Source organism: Pongo abelii, chromosome 15 (genome assembly GCF_028885655.2).
Source record: "Pongo abelii isolate AG06213 chromosome 15, NHGRI_mPonAbe1-v2.0_pri, whole genome shotgun sequence".
Taxonomy (NCBI): Eukaryota; Metazoa; Chordata; class Mammalia; order Primates; family Hominidae; genus Pongo; species Pongo abelii.
The window spans coordinates 46,217,882-46,240,101 of NC_072000.2; positions in this window are offsets into that span (position 1 = coordinate 46,217,882).

Here is a 22,220-nt window from a genome sequence, read left to right on the forward strand (position 1 = left end):
AAAAGTATAAGATTATTAAGGAGAGTGTAAATATTTTTATTTACTTTTAGGTTTCAGGGTACATTTGCAAGTTGGTTAAATGGGTAAATTGCGTGTCACTGAGGCTGGATGTAAGAATGATCCTGTCATCCTGTTACCAAGGTAGTGAGCATAGCAGATGATAGGTAGTCTTCCAATCTATTCTTCCCCTCCGACCCTCCCCCTCAAGCAGTATGCAGTGTCTATTCTCCCATCTTTGTGCCCATGTGTATTCAATGTTTAGTTCACATTTATAAGTGAGAACATGCAGTATTTGATTTTCTCTTCATGTGTTAGTTGGCTTAGGATAATGGCCTCCAGCTGCATCAATGTTGTTGCAAAGGACATAATTTTATTGTTTCTTTATGGCTACATGCTATTCCATGCTGTATATGTACCATACTTTCATTTTCCCGTCCACCTTTGATGGATATCTTGGTTGACTCCATGTCTTTGGTATTGTGAATAGTGCTGCAATAAACATACGAGTGAATGTTTCTTTTGGGTAGAATCACTTATTTTCCTTTGTGTGTACACCCAATACTGGAATTTCTGGGTCAATGGTAGCTCTGTTTTAAGTCCTTTGAGAATTCTCCACACGGTTTTCTACCTTGATTGAACTACTTCACACTCTCACCTGCAGTACATAATTATTTCTTTTTCTCTGCAATCTTTCCAGAACCTGTTTTTTTGACTTTTTGGTAATAGCCATTTTTACTGGTGTGAGCTGGTATCTCATTGTGGTTTTGATTTGCATTTCTCTAATGACTAGTTATGATGAGCATGTTTTCATATATTTGTTGCCAGCATTTACGTCTTTCAGGAAGTGTCCACTCATGTCCTTTGCCCATTTTTTAATGGGGTTGTTTATTGCTTCTTAATTTTGAGATCATTATAGATTCCTGATGTTAGACCTTTATCAGATGAATAGTTTGGAAATATTTTCTCTCATTCCGTAAGTTGTCTTTTCACTCCATTTATACTTTCTGTTGCTATGCTGAAGCTCTTTAGGTTGATTAGGTTCCACTTGCAAATTTCTGTTTTTGTTGGAATAGCTTTTGGGGACTCAGTCATAAATTCTTTGCCAAGGATGAAGTCAAAATTGGTATTTCCTAGGATTTCTTATAAAGTTTTTATTGTTTAGGTCTTATACTTAAGTGTGTAATCCACCTGGAGTTGATTTTTGTATAAGAGGAAAGGAAGAAGTCTAGTATCAATATTCTACATAGGTTAGCCAGTTATCCCAGCACCATTTATTGAATAGCTAGTCCTTTTTCCCTTGCTTATTATTGTTGACTTTGTCAAAGGTCAGTAGCTTATAGGTGTGTGGTTTTATTTCTAGGTTCCCTTTTCTGTTCTATTGGTGTATGCATCTGTTTTTGAACCAGTAACATGCTGTTTTGTTTACTGTAGCCCTGTAGTATAGTTTGAAGTCAGGTAATGTGATGCTTCTGGCTTTGTTCTTTTTGCTTAGGATTGCTTGTACAATTCAGACTCCTTTTGGGCTCCATATATATTTTAGAATCGTTTTTTTCTAATTCTGTGAAAAATGATGTGGGTAGCTTGATAGTAATAGCATTCAATCTGTCAATTGCTTTGGGCAATAGGGCCATTTTAAAGATATTGATTCTTCTTATCAACAATCATGAAGGTCTGTTTTATTTCTTTGTGTTGGCTTCATTTTCTTAGCAGTATTTTGAAATTCTCATTGTACAGATATTTCACTTCCTTGGTAAGCTGTATTCCTAAGTATTTTATTATTATTTTTGTGTCTATGTAAATGGGATTGTGTTCATCCAAGCTCTTAGCTTGGATGTCATTGCTCTATAGAAATGCTACTGATTTTTAAACATTAATTTTGTGTACTGAAACTTTGCTGAAGTTGCTTATTAGTCCTAGAAGCCTTCTTGTTGAGTCTATGGAGTTTTCTAGGTATAGAATCTTATCATATGTGAAGACATAGTTCAGCTTCATCTCTTCCTATTTGGATGCCTTTTCTTTCTTTATCTTGCCTGATTGCCCTGGCCAAGACTTCCAGTACTATGGTGAACAGGAGTGGTGAGAGTGGGCATTCTTGTCTTGTTCCAGTTCACAAGGGGAATGCTTCCAGTTTTTGTCCATTCAGGATGATGTTGGCTGTGGGTTTGTCATAGATGGCTCTTATTATTTTGAAGTATGTTCCCTCAGTGCCTAATTTGTCTAGGATTTTTAACATGAAGGGATGTTGAATTTTATTGAAGACCTTTTCTGTATCTATTGAGATAATCACATGACTTTTTGTGGTTAATTCTGTATATGTGCTGAATCACATTAATTGATTTGTGCATATTGAATTAGCCTTGCATCCCAGAAATAAAGCCTAATTAATTGTGGTGAATTAACTTCTTAATGTGCTGCTGCATTTGGTGTGCTAGTATTTTGTTGAGAACGTTTGTGTCTATGTTCATTGAGGATATTAGCCTGAGGTTTTCTTTTTCTGTTGTGTCTTTTTCAGGCTTTCGTATCAGAATGATGCTGGTTTTGTAGAATGAGTTAGAGAGGAGTCCCTCATCCTCAATATTTGGAATAATTTCAGTAGGACTAGTACTAGCACTTTAAAAATTTTTATTTTTATTTTTATTTTTTTTTTTTTTTGAGACGGAGTCTTGCTCTGTCGCCCAGGCTGGAGTGCAGTGGCGCGATCTCCGCTCACTGCAAGTTCCGCCTCACAGGCTCACACCATTCTCCTGCCTCAGCCTCCTGAGCAGCTGGGACTATAGGCGTCCGCCACCATGCCCGGCTAATTTTTTGTATTTTTAGTAGAGACGGGGTTTCGCCGTAGCCAGGATGGTCTCTGTCTCCTGACCTTGTGATTCACCCGCCGCAGTCTCCCAAAGTGGTGGGATTACAGGTGTGAGCCACCGCAACCGGCTACTCTTTTTTATATGTCTGATAAAATTCATAAATGAATCCCTCTGGTTTAGGGCTTTTTTGATTGGTAGCCTTTTTATTACTGATTCAATTTTGGAACATGTTATTGGTCTGTTAATCATTATAATTTCTTCCTGTTTCAATCTTGGGAAGCTCTGTGCTTCTAGAAATTTATCTATTTCTTCAAGGTTTTCTAATTTGTGTACATAGAGGTGTTTGTAATAGTTTGAGGATTTCTTGTATTTCTGTGGAGTTAGTTGTAATGTAACCTATGTGGTTTCTGATTGTGTTTATTTAGATCTCCTCTCCTTTTGCTTTATTAATCTAGCTAGTGGTTTTCAATCTTGTTTAATCTTTTAACCAACTTATGGTTTCATTGATCTTTTGTATAAATTTACACATCTCAGTTTCATTCAGTTCAGCTCTGACTTTGATTATTTATTTTGTTATGCTAGCTTTGAGGTTTGTTTGCTCTTGTTTTTCTAGTTCCTCTAGGTACAATGTTAGGTTGTGAAAGTAAGATCTTTTTAACTTCTTGATGTAGGCATTTAACACTATAAACTTTCCTCTTAACCTGCTTTAGCTGTGTCCCAAAGATTCTGGTATGTTGCATCTCCGTTTTCATTAGTTTTAAATAATTTTATGATTTTTGCCTTAGCTTCATTCTTTACCCAAAAGTCATTGAGGGGCAGGTTAACTTCCATGTTATTGTATGATTTTGAGCAAACTTCTTGGTATTAATTTCTACTTCTATTGCTCTGCTGTCTGAGAGTATGACCTGCATGATTTTGAATTTGTTTTTTTTTTTAATTTTCAGAGACTTCCTTTATGACTATGTGATTGACCTTAGGGTGTGTGCTATGGTCAGGTGTTAAGTTAAAGTCCAGAGTATGTTTGTTAGTTTTCTGTTTGGTGATTTAACACTCAGTGGGGTGTTGAAGTCACCCAGTGTTATTGTGTGGTTGTCTACATCTGTTTGTACATCACTAACAAGTTATTTCATGTATCTGGGTGCTCCAAAGTTGGGTGAATATACGTTTAGGACAGTTATGTCTTTTTGGCAAATTATACCCTTCATCATTATGTAATGCCCTTCTTTGTCCTTTTTGATAGTTTTTGGTTTAAACTCTGTTTTATATTACATAGCAATAGAAACTACCACTATTTTTGTTTACCATTTGCCTGATGGGTCTTTCTCCATCCCTTTACTTTGAGCCTATGTGTGTTGTTACTTGTGAGTCAGATCTTTTGAATACAGCATACAATTGGTTCTTGCTTCTTTATCCAGCTTGCCATTCTTTGAATTTTAAGTGGGGCTTTTAGCTCATTTACATTCTAAGTTAATTTCTAGGTGTGAGGATTTGATCCTTTCATTGTGCTGCTGCTATGTAGAGTTGATTGTATAGTGGCTTTATAGTGTCAGTCAGGTAGGTATGTGCTTAAATGTGTTTGTGTGATGGCAGGTGTCATTTTTCATGTCCATATTTGGCACTCTCTTTTGTCATTTTTGTATGGCAGGTCTTGTGGTAAATAAATCATTGTATTTGTTTGTCTGAAAGAGATTTCATTTCTCCTTTGCTTATAAAGCTCAGTTTGGATGGATATGAAATTCTTATTTAGAATTTTTTTTCTTTAAGGATGTTGAAAATAGGCCCCTATCTCTTCTGGTTTGTGAGTTTTCTGCTAAAAGGTCTGCTGTTAGTCTGCTGGGATTCCCTTTGAAAATAACCTGCCCTTTTTCTCTTGCTGTCTTTAAGATTGATTCTTTTGCGTTGACCCCAGATACTCTGATGACTATGTGTTTTGGAGATGGTCATCTTGCATACTATCTCAAAAGGGTTCTCTGAATTTCTTAAATGTGTATGTCAGCCTCTCTAGTGATACTGGAAAGATTTTTGTGGACTATATTTTCTCAAATATATTTTCCAAGTTGTTTGTTCTTTCTCCTTCTCTTTGAAGTATCTCAGTGAGTTTTTTGTTTGGTTTCTTTACATAATCCCATTATTCTTAGAGGTTTTGTTCATTTAAGGAACTTTTTTTTTCTTATTTTCTGCCTGTGTTGCTTCAAAGGAGGGGTCTTTAAGCTCTCAGATTCTCTCCTAAGATTTCATTGTTAATGTTTCCAGTTGTATTTTGAAATTCCTGTAGTGAATTTGTTTATTTCCAAAAGTTCAGTTGTATTATTTCTAAAATGGGTATGTCATCTCTCAACTCTTGGATTGCTTTACTATTTTCCCTGGATTGGGTTTCAACCTTCTCTTGTATCTTAATGAGCCTCCTTGCCTTCCAGATTCTGAATTCTATGTCTGATATTTCAGCCATTTCAATCTCATTAAAAAACTTTTCTGAGGAGCTACTGTGATTGTTTGGAGATAAGAGAACATGCTGGCTTTTAGAGTTTCTAGATTTCTTTCACTGGTTCTTTCTCACCTGTGGGTACTGATTTTCCTTTATCCTTTGAAGTTTCTGTCCTTTGGGTGGGGCTTTTTGTCTTTGTGATCTTTGTATCTCTTGAGGGTTTGACTGTGGCAGAGGTTCGGTATAGTTGAATATCTTCATTTCCAGATGCTTTCAGAGGGACCAAGTTCAACTCCACCCTTCTGCATGATGTGATCTAAACCTGGGTATTTGCACTCCCTAGGGGAAAGCTGGACAGTCATGTGTGTAAGTGTTTTAGCAGGGGTGTGTGGGTGCTGTGGGTAGGGGGGTCCTGGCAGGTGGACCCCAAGAGGAAGGCATTCCATCTCAGTGGCGGGGTGATGGGGGCACTGCAAGTGGGAGTTACTTCTGTGGGGGCACTGTGAGTGTGAGGTGCTTTGATGGAAGGTGCCATAGGCAATAGGTGCTCTGGTAGGGGTGGTGGGGGGCGCCATGGGCAGGAGACACTCTGGCGGGTTTCTGTGGGTGTGAAGCATTCCAGTGGTGGTGGCAGGGACACTGCAAATGGGAAGTGTTCCAGTGGGAATAGCAGGGCCACCTTGCAAGAGGAAGCACTCTGGCAGGGTGACAGAGATGCCACTGACAAATGCACTCCAAAGGGGTAGCAGAGAGGTAACAAGTAAACATGTTCTGGTAGGAGGCTGTCAGAAAAAGCACTCTGGTGGGGCAACAGGGGTCTTAGGCTAAAGTGCTATGGCAGTGGCTGCTAGTAAAAGCACTCTAGCATGGTAGCTGAGGCCACGCTGTTTGCAGGCATAGCCAGCCAGGAACTCTGGGAGGGGCCAGTGGACAGTGAGGCATGCAGATCAGATTTGTCCTGGTCCCGCAGGAAGGACAGCCAGACTCTCTTCAGGTCCTGCACTTAAACAAGTCAGAGCCACCCCTTCCTTAGTAGCTGTCTAAGGCCTGGAATACACCCCAGTGCTCAGCAATCCTGTGCAAGGTTCCCAGCTTCCTCCCTCTTCAGTCTTAGCATCTGTATTTTTCTCTCTAACCTCTTAGTGCTTTTGTTCTCTCAGATGGTTTGTTCTCTCAGATGGTTTGTTTGGAGTATGCCAGTTTACTTAATATTCTTATCTGTTAATGGTAGGAGATTTTATTCCTGGTTGCATCTAGTCGGATACCTTGTCCATGTCCCACTAAGTATATTTTTTTAATTAAACAATGTCTATTCTGTAGCTAAATGAGAAAACACATTACAGAAAATAACTTTTTTTAATGTATACATTTTAGAAACTAAGAAGAAATAGCAAAAACAAAGGCACATATGCCAAGAAAACAACTGTTCAAATTGAAGAACAGACTTGCAAACAAACGATGATAGCTCACTCACCTTTTTGACTGGTGAATAAGCATGTACAAATGGATGGAAAGTATTGACATTGACTCTGTTTATAGGTAAGTATTGTAAGTTCAGGCATCTATCACATGTTATATGTACACCTGATGGGATCCAGCTGCTCTTGCTGAAAACTCTGTCTTTAGACATTTAAGTGACAAAAAACATTGATGCTCACATTTATTGTTAAAACTCTGATGGGTTTGGTTCCAGTTTCAAAGAAAAATTAAAGATAAAGAAGACATATAATGAGCATTCCTTTGAATATTTATTTTCATGTTTGTGAATGAATAAATAACATCAAGCTCAAGGAACATTTTGTTCAAAAATGTAAAAAGTTAGATGATTTATTACTCTACTTATAAGTTATATTTTAAAATACAACATAATCCTGACAGGCATGGTGGCTCACGCCAGTAACCCCAGCACTTTCGGAGGCCAAGACAGGTGGGTCACTTGAGCTCAGGAATTCGAGACCAGCCTGGACAACAAGGTGAAACTCCACCTCTACTAAAAATATAAAAATTAGCCAGGCGTGGTGGTGCCTGCCTGTAGTCCCAGCTACCTGGGAGGCTGAGGCAGGACAATTGCTTGAACCCAGGAGGCAGAAGTTAAAGTGAGCTGAGATCACACCATCGCACTCCAGCCTGGGTGAAAAAGCAAGACTCCATCTCAGGGGGAAAAAAAAAAAAAAATATATATATATATATATATATATATATATATATATATATCACAATAAACTTGATGAATCAAACAATCTTGTTTCTTATATTAATAAAACAAGGTTAAGAACAATCCTTAGAATAAAGTGCTGTATTTTTCCATATCAACCAAGTACCTCTATTGCATTGTAAATTTTATAGCAACCCAATTGCATGTGTTGTTAATAGTCAAATGCTATGGATTTTTGCAGTGATAACACTCAGTAAGTTCAAGTAAATATTTTCAATTCAAAATCTTCTTTACCATTACTGTGTCTCAAATGGAGTTCCTAAAGTAGTGTTGATAATCAATGAAACAAATAAATTGAATTTCCTTTATTTAATCTATTTAATAATGGTATACATATATGTTTGTATATATATGCATACTCATATATAATACATATATAGTCAGAATATATAATATTGTATAATATATAATATATATATGGAGAGGGAGAGAGAGAGTCAGAAATACGTAAATATTTTGTTTCATTTTGATTCAGGTTGATTTAAATTTATTGTTCTCTAATTTAATTACTTCAATTCCCTTTGCATGTTTTTGTAGACAAATAGTTGTTCTTGTACTATTTACATCCTGCCTAATATGGTAATTTCCTTTTTTTTAAATTTAGCTTACTGTAAGTGCCACATTATGAATGATATTAATGCAACTGTTAAAAGTAACCACAAATTTAACAATTAACTTATAATGCATTTTTCTTTAAATTTTTTAATTCCTGAGCTGAACTACATAATTTTTAATACAAGTTTCACAATTCATTTACTTGTGCTCACTTTTTATGTCCATTTTTCTTTCAATACAAGTCTAACTCTGGGATCAAGGCTGGAGTGCAGTGGAATGTTCAGGAATTCAGTTTCTTCTTGATTTGATCTTGGGAGGTTGTATGTTTCCAGAATTTATCCATTTCTTTTATGTTTTCTATGTTGTGTGCATAGAGGTATTCGTAGTAGTCTCTGAGGAATTTTGCATTTCTGTAGGATTGGTCATAATGTCCCCTTTGTGATTTCTGTTTGTGTTTATTTGGAGCTTCTCTCTTTTTTCTTGATTAGTCTAGTTAGCAGTTTATCTTATTTATTAAATCAAAGGACCAACTTATGGATTAATTGGTCTTTTGTATGGTCTTACGCATCTCAATTTTCTTCAGTTCAGCTCTGATTTTGGTTATTTTTTGTCCTCTGCTACCAGACAGATTCACAGCTGAATTTTAAAAGATGTATAAAGAAAAGCTGATACCATTCCTACTGAAACTATTCCAAAAAATTGAGGAGTAAGGACTCCTTAACTCATTCTAAGAGGTTGCGTCATCCTGATACCAAAACCTTGCAGAGACACAACAACAAAAAAAGAAAACTTTAGGTAAATATCCTACATAAACATAGACACAACAATCCTCAACAAAACACTAGCAAATAAATTCAGCAGAACATCAAAAACCTAATCCACTATTATCAAATAGGAATTTTCCCTGGGATGCAAGGCTGATTTAACATACACAAATTAATATATGTGACTCATTAAATAAAACTAAAAACAAAACCACATGATTATCTCAATAGATGCAGAAAAAGCTTTCTGTAAGATTCAACATCGCTCCATGTTAAAAAAACTCTCAATAAACTAGGTATTGAAGGAACATGCTTCAAAATAATGAGCCATCTGTGACAAACCCACAGCCAACATCATCCTGAAATGGCAAAAGCTAGAAGCATTCCAGAAAACTAGAACAAGACAAACATGTCCTCTTTCACTACTCTTATTCAACATAGTACAGGAGAACGAAATAAAAGGCATCAAAATAGGAAGGAAGAAAGTCAAACTTTTCTTATTTGCAGGCAATATTATTTTATACTTAGAAAACACTATAACTTTTTCCCAAAAGCTCCTAGATCTGATAAACAACTTCAGCAAAGTATCAGGATACAAAATCAATGTACAAAAATCAGTAGCATGTCTATACACCAACAACATCCAAGCTGAGAACCAAAAAAAGAACATAATCCCATTCATAAGAGCCACAAAAAGAATAAAATACCTAGGAATATAGCTAACCAGGGGATTAAATATCTCTTCAATAAGAACTACAGAACACTGCTCAAATAAATCAGAGATGACACAAAAAATGGAAAATCATTCCATGCTCAGGGATAGGAATAATCAATATTATTAAAATGACCATACTGCCCAAAGCAATGTACAGATTTAATGCTATTACCATCAAACTACCAATGATACTCTTCAAAGAATTAGAAATAACCATTTCAAAATTTATATACAACCAAGAAGTAGTTTGAATAGCCAAGGCAATCCTAAGCAAAAAGAACAAAGCTGGAGGCATCGTATTACTGACTTCATACTATACTATGCAGCTACAGTAACCAAAACAGCATGGTACAGGTACCAAAACAGACACATGGACCAATGAAATAGAATACAGAAGCCATAAATAATTCCATACACCGACAACCACCTGAACTTCCATAAAGTTAACAAAAACAAGCAATGGGTAAAGGACTCCCTATTAAATAAATGGTGCTGAGATATCCATATGCACATGGTTGAAAGTGGACCCCTTCCTTACACCATATACAAAAATTAACTCAAGATGGAATTAAGATGTAAATGAAAAACCTAAAACTATAAAAACCTTGAACTATTGTCCAAGCAATTTCAACAAAAACAAAAATTTACAGTGGAATCTAATTAAGCTAAATTGCTTCTGCACAGCAAAAGAAGCTATCAATAGAGTAAAAAGACACCCTACAGAATGGGATAAAATATTTGTAAACTATGCATTCAACAAAGTATTAATATCCTGAATCTATAAGGAACTTAACTTTATAAGTAAAAACTAAACAACGACATAAAAAAGTAGGCAAAGGACATGAGCAGACACTTCAAATAATAAGACATATACGTAACCACCCAGTATATAAAAAATAGTCAACATCACGAATCATTGGCAAAATGCAAATCAAAATCACAATGAGATACCATCTCAGACCAGTCACAATGGCTATTATTATAAAAAGTAAAAAAATAACAGATGCTGGCAAATTTGTGAAGAAAAGGGAATACCTGTACACTGCTGGTGGGAATGTAAGTTAGTCATTGTGGAAAGAAGTGTGTCAATTTCTCAAAGAACACAAAGCAGAATTACCATTCAACCCAGCTGTCTCATTATTGGGTATATACCCAAAGGAACATAAATCGTTCTACCATAAAGACACATGCAAACATATATTCATCACAGCACTATTCACAATATCAAGGACATGGAATCAACCCAAATGTCCAACTTTAGATTGGTTAAAGTAAATGTAAAAGTAAAAGTAAATATATATATATCATGGAATTCTACACAGTCATAAAAAACAAGATCATGTTGTTTGCAGCAACGTGGGTGGATTTGAAGGCCATTATCCTAAGTGAACTAACACATGAACAGAAAACCAAATGCTGCATGTTTGTACTTAGAAGTGGGAGCTAAACATTGCATACAAATGGACACAAAGAAAGGAACAACAGACACCGGGGCCTACTTTAGGGAGGGAGGATGAGGATTAAAAAAGTGCCTATTGGGTACTATGCTTATCACCAAAATAATCTGTACACTAAGCCCCCATGACATGCGATTTTCCTTATAAAACAAGCCTGGACATGTAATCCTGAAGCTAAAATAAAAATTTAAAGAAAGAAAGGTGAAACGATAGGTTTGCGGCCTAAATGGAAAGATTAGCAGACACCAGATATAGCCAGATGATGTTGACATAATATGATATAAGTAAAAATATAAATGCTTATTTATTCTTACAGACTTTTGCTAAATAATTTCAAAATGTGTTCTGTTTTTTGTGATGTCATAATATGCTGCAATATAGTCACCTATAGTATTTAACTTGTTTATAAACTGGCAAGTTGATATGTTTTGTTTGATATGGTAAATTTTTTTCAGAATAAAGACATGCCATTTAAAATATATGAATTTACTATTTACATATTATATCATTATATATTGACTGTACACAATTCAAATGACTTGTTAAATAACTTTTATCTTTAAACCTTTTAAGTGTTCATAGTATCTTTCTAATTTATCTTAATAAGTCTACCTTTTCACAGATGCTTTTCTTTAAGGCAAAGACATTGTGTAAATAAGCACGTTTTTCTACTTGCAAAACACAGAAAATATTGATATCAATTTCAAATGTTTCAAGGATTTACCTTTTTTTAAGGCAACATTCTTTATCTGCTGTTGTTCTATTAGTAAAGTCAGTACACTATATGTGTTTTGCAGATTTGTTAGAACACAATTTTGTAAAAACTAGAGTGGCATAAGAAGATAATAATATATAATAAAATATAATTAAGCAGTCATGTACCTTTATTATGGCAACATGTTTTGTTTGCAGTATTGTTATTGGACAAATTATTTGGGTTTTTTAGCTTTATTGAGATAATTGACAAATAAGAATTGTATATGTTGAAGTTGTACAACATGAGGTTTTGATGTACATGTACATTATGAAACTACTACCAATATCAAGCTAATTAACGTATTCATCACCTTAAATAGTTAACTTTTGTGTTTTTGCAGTGAGAATACATAAGATCTACTCTCTTAGCAAATTTCAAACATACAGTACATTTTTATCAATGTGTTTCATAGTCATCATGCTGTGCCTTTGGCTTCCAGATTTTATTCATCTTATAACTGAAAGTTTATACCCTTTGATCAACATTTTCCCATTTTCCCTACCTTCCCCTCACCTAAAGTCCTGCTAACCACTTTTCTACTCTCTGGTTTTGGATGACACATATAGGCTAATTTTAACTGCCAACTTGGTCGGATTAAGGGGGAGCTTGACAGCTGGTAAATGCTTATTTCTGTGTGCATCTGAGAGGGTGCTTTGGAGGAGATTGTCACGTGAATCTGTGGACTGATTCACCCTCAATGTGGGCAAGTACCATTCAGTTGGCTGCGGTCCTTGGTGGAACAAAAAGTACCGGGAAAAGTAAATCATAATTTTCTCTTTTGTGGCCAACACACCCTTCTTCTCCCGTCCTTGGATGTTTGAACTCCAAATTCTCTGGCTTTTAGTCTCCAGGACTTGTACTAGTGGATCACTGGGCTCTTGGGCTTTTGGCCTCAGATTGAGCATTACTTCTTCAGCCTCCCTGATTCTCAGGCCTTGAGATTTGAACTGAGCCATGCTATCAGCCTCTCTGGTTCTCCAGCTCCCAGGTAATCCGTCATGGGACTCCTTATCCTTCAGAATCCTGTGAGCCCATTCCTGTAGTATATTCCCTCTTATCTATTCTATCTATCCATCTATCTATGTTTCTTTCTTTCTATCTATCCATTCATCCATCCTATTGGTTCTGTCTTTCCAGAGAACCATAAGACAGCATGTAAGTCAGATCATGCAGTATCAGTTTCTGTCTTTCTGTTTCTGGCTTATTTTACTTAGCATAATGCCCTCCAGGTTCATTCTGAAAAGATGATTCATAATGATTATGAGAAGATGATTTTTGATGGGATTTGAGTCAGTAGGAGTATCTCATTATTTTCATCACATTATTAGTTCTTTTGTGCATGACATTTTGTTTCTCTAAATTAGTGCTTAGCAGTATTAATCAAAGACCTCTTAAGTTAAAGTCCAATGTTTGTATATTTGCCTTTAACACATAAAGGTTATGTCTACATAATAAAGACAGGTAATTAGGATTGATATTAAGAGACAAAGCAACACACAAAGCCATGTCTTACTTTATTATCTAAGTATTTTAGACTAAATTACCTGTTGCACTTTATAGTAACACCTGTCATTTTATGTAACAAACATATGTTATTAATAGCAGCTTTAGGTATATTAATTGCATTAAGCCTTCCTATACATATAGGATATAAAATATTAACTTTATTTTATAGATGAAAACACATCTTTCCTGAAGTAATAGAATCAGTGTATCAAAAGCATTGAAGATTATTATACATACCCAAAATCTATGCTTTTAAATATTATTGCATATAGTTGCCCATCTATCTATTCTTGAAATAATAGATGCATTTCAAATAACCCTTAACAATTATTAATAGCATTACGAACACATTTTTAAAACTCTGGTCATTTATTCAAGAATGGCATGCACTCTTACCGGGAAGTTCTGTCTTGGTTCCCACTGATAAAACTCCATTCATGATTTTTACAATCATATTGGCTTTTACAATGTTTTGCTTAACATGTAAGCAGCTCTTACTATAGAGTTGGTACCTAAAACAGTCAGTTATGTTAAACCTTTCTGTTATGAAAGTAGTTAATATATTAATCATGACAACAGTTTTTTTATGTAACTTGTATCACTGTGCTAAAATCTATATCTTCCCTATTTAGATTCCTGCTTGTTGATTATTCACATGCAGTATTTCTATATGATTAGTCTCTTCTATTTCGCTGTTCTTTTTCTCCCAAATTTATTCTTTCATCAAAGTTCTCGATGTCCTTTGTCATGCAAGAGTTTTATTTCAGTCTAGAAGTAAATTTTATCTCTCCTTTGTTTCTTTATATTTAATTTAAAGACCATCATTTAAAAATTTGAAAACAAATATTTTATTAAATAAATATGTATTAATTTAGTATTTTTCATGAAGTAAATAAATGAACTATATTATAAATAGTTCCTTAAAATAATACCTACTTGTAAGCTGCCAAAAACAGTTTATGAAATAATAGTGGTTGTTTTGGTGATAAATAGATCCCTATACATTTATTACCTAGAGATCACAGTTTACATAGAAATATTGTCTTTATTCTGCAGTTCAAGTTGTGAATATTTGGCAGACACCATTGTAGTTCCTCTCTGAATAAAATCAAGACCATATGTTTAACAAGGAGTTAAGATTTAGTGGTGTATAAAAACAAAGTGTCTAAATTCTAATGACACTATTCACTAATCTAATAATACAATGTCATCACTTTTCACTTTGATGTCAAACTCAACTTTGTATTCTAAAGCCTTCTGAAATGCTCACTCTTCACTCAGTGAAATATGGGGAAAAAGACATTTTAATTAACTTAGTTGAAAAATATAAAACATATACATTTAGGTTTAGAGATTTAGAATTTTTTAATATACTCCCTCAGCTTTAGTCAATATAAAAATAATTTGATTCACTTATAGTATGCTTATTTTTGATTTCCTTGAAAAACTTCAATGTAAGAAGCAAAATTGTATTGGATACATGGGATTATATTCATTGCAGATTTTGTAATTCTTATATATCACAGACTAGTAATAAAATAAGATTGTATAATAACAGATCCTCTGTATGCCCATAGAAAATGCAGGACTGTTCACACAGTTAAACTGTGAGAAGCATGTTTCCACTTGACATTTATGGAATTGTAGCTTGGCACACTCTTTGTTTTAACAGAGAAAAAGTTGACATAAATGTAAGGCATTCTGGCAGCAATATTTTATTATTTCCTACTCAACTGAGTTGAATGAATGAATTTTTAAAATCGACATTCTTTGATGTTCCCTCTAGAAAATAGTAATTTAGCTTATATTGAAGATAACAGAGTAATGGCAACACTTATAGTAACTAAGAATCTCATGTTTGTTATGAATTTACCAAAGTAACGGAGGGCCTTAATGGTGTTTTTTTAAGAGGTTAGTATTTTCACATATATATCACAAGAAACACAGCTAGATCTCCACAGTCAGATTTCAAATTTCTTTTTTACTTTCAGAAATCCAGTTCCATTTTCTAGTGCATGTCTTTCTTCAAATAGCCCATCAATTATCTCCAGCGTGTCTTCTGTGGAAGGCAGAAGGTTGTTGATACAGCTTACGTTTATGCCTTATCCAGTCTCTGTTTTTGAGAGGCCAAATTCAATATTTGTCAATGTTACAATAACTATATAAACATAACCAAATAAGTTAATTAAATAAATTTTCCTCAAATGATAATTATGCATGTTAAAATGTGATAAATAGATATTTTCCCATTACCAATATTATAAATATTATGTGGCCAAAGCCAATGTTAAAATTTTTATTCATTCAATCATACAAATTAATATTAAGAAGTCTTATTGATTGTTTCCTATATCAAGACACTTTTCTAAACATTTTGTATGCACTGACTCATAGAAACCTCATTATACCTTAAACAACAGGGACAATTATTATCCTTATCTATATGGAGAAATTTAGTCATGGAACAGCTTAGGTTATTGCTCAGAATCACACAACTGGTGGATCCGGAATGCAGCTCAGGCATTCTGGTTGCTGAGCAAGGGCCCTTAACTTCTGTGATAAATTTCCTCTCCTTACCAATGCATTGCAAAATATTGTTCTGTGTGAAGCTCCTCTGACTTATTCACAATGTGCAAACCAAGGAAAGGTTACATTTTATATGAAAGAGTAGTTTTATTTCTCCTATTCTTGTTTTTTATTATCTACATAGTAATTGGATATTTTGATTCTAGCTGTTATTATGTGTATGGAGATGATGCCATTTTTGATCATAATAAGGCTGGGGAGGTAGATTTTAACTAGTTATCACAAGGCATATACAAAATCATTCTACCTTATGTATGCATGATTGAATGTAACAGTAAAGTAATCTTGCAAATTATAATACTTGAATTTACATAACCCCCCTCTTCCCTTTTCTTTATAGTTCTTCTCAGTGAATCACAAAAATGCGATGATTGAATTTTTCTTTAGTTAATATTTCTAGTTGAAAACATTATTTTACAGTATAAAAAATAAGTGAACTGGTGAACTGAGAAGGAAGTCGCTTAAAGAAGTTTTACACATCATTATGAACAACATTTTTAGTGATGCTGTTTCTGACTCTTGGTTTTCATAATCAAGGTAAACACGAAGCTATGAATTGATAATTCATGGTCTCCCACAAGGTGAGAAAAGCATCCTGCTTAAATTTTCAGAACTAATTTGTATGGCGTTCTTTCCAGTAAGCCTTAATTTATTAGCTAGATTCAAATATCTTGCATTTTCTTAATGAAGAGAGGCATAGGTAATTTAAAGGATTCTTCAATAAGCCTTCAAGTTAGCTATAATTATCTCTTCTCCTTTTCAGAACTACATGAAATAAGATTCAATTTGAAGACCACAAAGAATGGATTTAACTGCAGTCAAATATGCCAGCCCGTGGAATCTACTGATGAGATTGTGATATTTCTGAGAACAGAGAGTACTTTTCAGTTTAGCAACTACAAAAAGATAGAGATATCATAAGACTACTTTCTAGGTTCAAAATCAAGATTTTAATTTAAATGGATCTAAAAATTCTTAGCTATAATGTAAATATGCTTACATTTCAAAATGCTTAATGACATGTAAAATGCTTGTACATGTAAAAATGCTTTACATGTGGCAGCAGGCTTACATAATGTGCATTAAATAATTTTAATAAAGTATCTTAATATATCTGAGTTTAAAATATTTATAGCAGATTTTAAACTCAATTATTTGTTTCCAAAATTCCAGGACTTTGGTCTGGGTCCTGCTGCATGTAAAAATGCTTAACTATGTGAAAGATAAATAAAAAATTCAGAGATACTTGACTATTTTTTAGTACTAAATTCAATATTATGCTGATGGAGCTTTTTATTACATGAACTTTAATTAAACTGATTATATTAAAACTTATAACCTGTTTCTTATTTAGTTGAATTATGTTACCTATGGGTTACTTTAACAAGCTTATTTTCATAGGCAAATTAAACTCCCAAACTTTAATTTATTTAACCATTTAATATCCAAAAACTTTAAAATGTCTCAGATGGATTTTATAATTAAACATAATTAGAGTTATCATTTACAGTGTCACAAAACTTGCATAATAATGTAAAGTAAATGGACTCTATAAAAATGTGCATCAAGTTATTTAACTTAAGTTTATTTACTTACTCTAAAATAATTTTTCAGTGATTTAGTATTTACTAGGTTTGTAAATAAGTCATTGGAGTTTTTAAAAAGCTAACTAAATGAAAAATATATATTTTACATTGGTTGACTCTATATTTGTGTATGTGTATGTGCATCTGTGAATTATGTATGAAACAAAATTAATGTAGTTATCTTCTAGGTTTTAGTGTTAGAAGAGAAATTACAAGTGCACATTTGGGTACATAGGACATGGCCTCTGTGGAGTAGTGTTGCAGCCTCCTTACTCCTTAGTTTGGTGAGGTCTGAGTTCTTGTTCCAAAGCCAAGAAGAATAAGGCACGCAGAGATTGGAGAGTAAAGCAGAGTAGGAATTATTAAGCAACAGAAAAGCTCTCAGCAGTGAGAGGGGAACCAAAGAGGGCTGCCAAAAATGGGGCTGAGTTTTGCGTCTTTTATGTGGCAGAAATAAGGAAGTCTTCTATGGGTTCTGCCTTAATGGGAGGGCTAAAATTCCCCCTGGGGTGTTACATTTGTGCATACCTGGGGTTGACTATAGTAACTCTATCTTGGTTGTTACCCGTGAGTGCTTAAGTGAAATACATGGTGGGGGGTGGGGGCCAAAACCACAGTGCTAATGGCATTATAATGAGTTCAGGGTTATTTTAGGATGCCCTCAGTTCTTGTCTGTGCCTGTGTGGGTGGCTGGAAAGTCCCTTCTGAGCAAGGATCTTGGTATAAGATTAAGTTCTTAACTACATTTCCTCCTGCTAGCTACATAACAGAGGTGGTGCAGGTATGTTCCCACAGGTATTGTTCCTCTTCCAAGACACTCCCTCACTAGTTGCCTACCCAGTCCCTACCTGCCTCCTCTCTCAGTAGGTTTTATTTTTTTTCTAGAGAAGTTATGAAGATAAAACTGGCCTAGTTGTTCCATAGAACTTATGTTTATGGTTTCTTTTGAATAAACATAGAAATTGACCTTCCCAGTCTTGATTCCTGAGAAAGCCACATTTGTATTACCTGAGCTTCTTTCTCAGGAAACGAACCATCAGGCCTCCTGGATAATATCACGGGGATATTACCGCATCTGGACGATGAGACACCAGTTAACTCACCTGTAATGATTGCCTAATTGACTACCTGCTTCCTGTTGACCAACTCCTCTTCCTTACCTCTCCCTGATTCCTGATTTCCCACACATGATAATGTGTCTTACTTGCTATATAAAATCAATCATTTTAATGTGTCAGGGAGAAGAATTTGGGAATGATTTCCCACCTCCTTGGCTGCAGCACCAGATTAAAGCATTCTTCCCTGGCAATACTCCTTGTCTCAGTGATTGGCTTTCTATGCAACAAGAAAGACCGAGAATGAATCCCTGATGTTTCAGTAGCAAAGATATGAGTTATAAATCTAATTTTTTTTTAAGTACTCAGATATATTAATTTATAAAAGACATTTAATATATATTATACAAACCTGCTTCTATTTTACCAATCACATTTTTGTTATGTAAATTAAGAATTGATGATTCTGAAATTTATGACATAGAAATAGCTAATGGACTATATCCTTTGTCTTAAAAATATGATTCTAACAAATAAATGCACATTTATCTAATAAACAGAAGAAACAAAACCAATGAATGATATAGTGGCTTATTGTAACTCACATGGAAAATTATTATCAGAAAATGGTCTCTTGATTCTAAGAATAATACTCTTACACAGAAAAACAATCTAGAATTCACCAGGTTTTAAGGCTGGTTTATAAGCATTTGCTGGACTAATCAGCAGAATATTGGATGAACTTGATATTCAAATATTTGATTAATTACTTGAAGAAATGAGTAACTCGAGTCACACACATATACTAGATAGTGGAAAATCCCGTTTAAATACTTGCACAATTATACATGTATGTATGCCTCACTCTTCATTCAAAAGGTAAGTAGTTTTATACATTGGGGTATTTTGCCTGTCTGTGGTCAGAGAATCTGAGATTAGATTGTTACTTTGATATTTCCCAATGTATGTATTATAGAAAAGAATGATATGTCAATATGAAGGACTATAGTAAAGACTCATGATTTTATATAAAGGTCTCATTGTACTCTGCCTTTTGTATGGTCAGCATTCAGTACATTTATGCCGTTATTCTTCATAATGCTATTATTTGTATCCGTATTTATGGTTGTGGATATAATTCTAAAAAACATTCTCAAAATATATCTTCTGTCTGTGGCATTAATAACCACCTTCTCATTTTTAAGACACGTTGTTGGGTTTTGGCATGATTATACTACTATCATACTGATTTTCTTATGTCAAAGTCTTTTTTTTTTTTTTTTTTGCTTTTATGTTGACTTCTCATTCTGTTAGTTACCATTCAACATTCTCAATATTTTGCTTTTCATGTTTTCTTTCTTCCTCTAACTCTGTTCTCTTTTATTGATCTAAAACCTTCAACTAATACATGTGGTTGTGGAAGATTATCACGTTTTTCTTTTTAACGGCGAATATTGAATTCTCTTCTTAGGTAGTATACTGTTTCCAAATATCTGAGTGTTTTACATAGCCTCAAACTTTAAAATATTTCAAAGCAAATGTCCGTCTTCATTTCTCTATCTATTCTTTCACTCTTATGCTTTGTTTTGCCATTGAGATAAAAAATCTCAAGCTGTCTTAAAAATAATTTTTATGAACTCCTATCTTGTCTCATGTTCTTCACACCTAGGCATTTTATTATAACATGATGGAACTGCAACTTGGTTATTTTGCTTTATGTATTTATTATAAATAATTCACAGGAGTTAAATATATGACATGTAATATGACTGCATATTTTTGACAAGTTATATCACCATGTGCTCAGGTTTTAATGCTCAGTTCTACAGTGTTTAAAGATTTAAGAGCTAACTTCTTAAACTGAAATTATAAATAATCTAACCTTTCTTAATTTATCCCTAGTATACAGACTTACCTATATTCTATTTTGGTAAAACTGTCATTACACTTTCAAGTATCTTTGCTTTTAAAAAATTATTTTAAGTTCTGGGATACATGTGCAGAACATGCAAGTTTGATTACATGGGTAAACGTGTGCCATGGTGGTTTGCTGCACCTATCGGCCCATCATCTAGGTATTAAGCCCAGCATACATTAAGCTATTTACCCTGATGCTCTCCCTACCACTGCCCCTCCAACAGGCCCCACTGTGTGTTGTTCTCCTCTCTGTGCCCATGTATTTTCACTGTTAAGCTCCCACTTATTAGTGAGAACATGAGGTGTTTGGCTTTCTGTCCCTGTGTTAGTTTGCTGAGAATGGTGGTTTCCAGCTTCATCCATGTCGCTGCAAAGGACATAACTTCATTTTGTTTTATGGCTGCATAGTATTCCATTGTGTATATGTACCACATTTTCTTTATCCAGTTTACCATTGATGGGCATTTGGGTTGATTCCATGTCTTTGCTATTGTGAATATTGCTGCAATAAACATACATGTGCAGGTATTTTTATAATAGAATAATTTATATTTTTCTGGGTATATACCTGGTAATAAGATTGATGGGTCAAATGATATATCTGGTTCTATATCCTTGAGGAATCGCCACACTGTCTTCCACAATGGTTGAACTAATTTACATTCCCACCAACAGCGTAAAAGTGTTCCTATTACGCCACTGTTTCACCAGCATTTGTTGTTTCTTGACTTTTTAATAATTGCCATTCTGTGTTTTTTCTTTATCAGTCTGATTAGTGGTCTATCTATTTGCTAATGTTTTAAGAAAAACAGCTCCTGGATTCACTGATTTTTTGGAAGGGTTTTTGTGTCTCTATTTCCTTCAATTCTGCTCTGATTTTAGTTATTTCTTGTCTTCTGCTAGCTTTTGAATTTGTTTGCACTTGCTTCTCTAGTTCTTTTAATTGTGATGTTAGGGTATCGATTTTAGATCTCCCCCTCTTTCTCCTGTGGGCATTTAGTGCTATAAATTTCCTTCTAAACACTGCTTTGGCTGTGTGTGTCACAGAGATTCTGGTATGTTGTGTCTTTTTTCTCACTGGTTTCAAATAACTTATTTATTTCTGCCTTAATTTCATTATTTTCCCCAGTAGTCATTCAGGAGCAAGTTGTTCAGTTTCCATGTAGTCGTACGGTTTTGAGTGAGTATCTCAATTCTGAGTTCTAATTTGACTGCATTGTGGTCTCAGAGACTGTTTCTTATGAGTTATGTTCTTTTGCATTTGGTGAGGAGTGTTTTACTTTCAATTATGTTGTCAGAAATACAAACTATCATGAGAGGACACTATAAACACCTCTATGCAAATAAACTAGACAATCTAGAAGAAATGGATAAATTCCTGGACACATACACCTTCCCAATACTAAACCAGGAAGAAGTCGAATCCCTGAATAGACCAATTGCAAATTCTGAAATTGAGGCAGTAATTAATAGCCTATCAACCAAAAAAAAGCCCAGGAACAGATAGATTCGCAGCCGAATTCTGCCAGAGGTACAAAGAGGAGCTAGTACCATTCCTTCTGAAATGATTCCAAACAATAGAAAAAGAGAGACTGCTACCAAACTCACATCCTGATACCAAAACCAGGCAGAGAAACAACAAAAAAAAATTTCAGGCCAATATCCCTGAGGAACATCAATGTGAAAATCCTTGATAAAATCCTGGCAAACCGAATCCAGCAGCACATCAAAAAGCTTATCCACCACGATCAAGTGGTTTCATCCCTGGGAGGCAAGCCTAGTTCAGCATACACAAATCAATAAACACAATCCATCACATAAAGAGAATCAATCACAAAAACTACATTATTATCTCAATAGATGGAGAAAAGGCCTTTGATA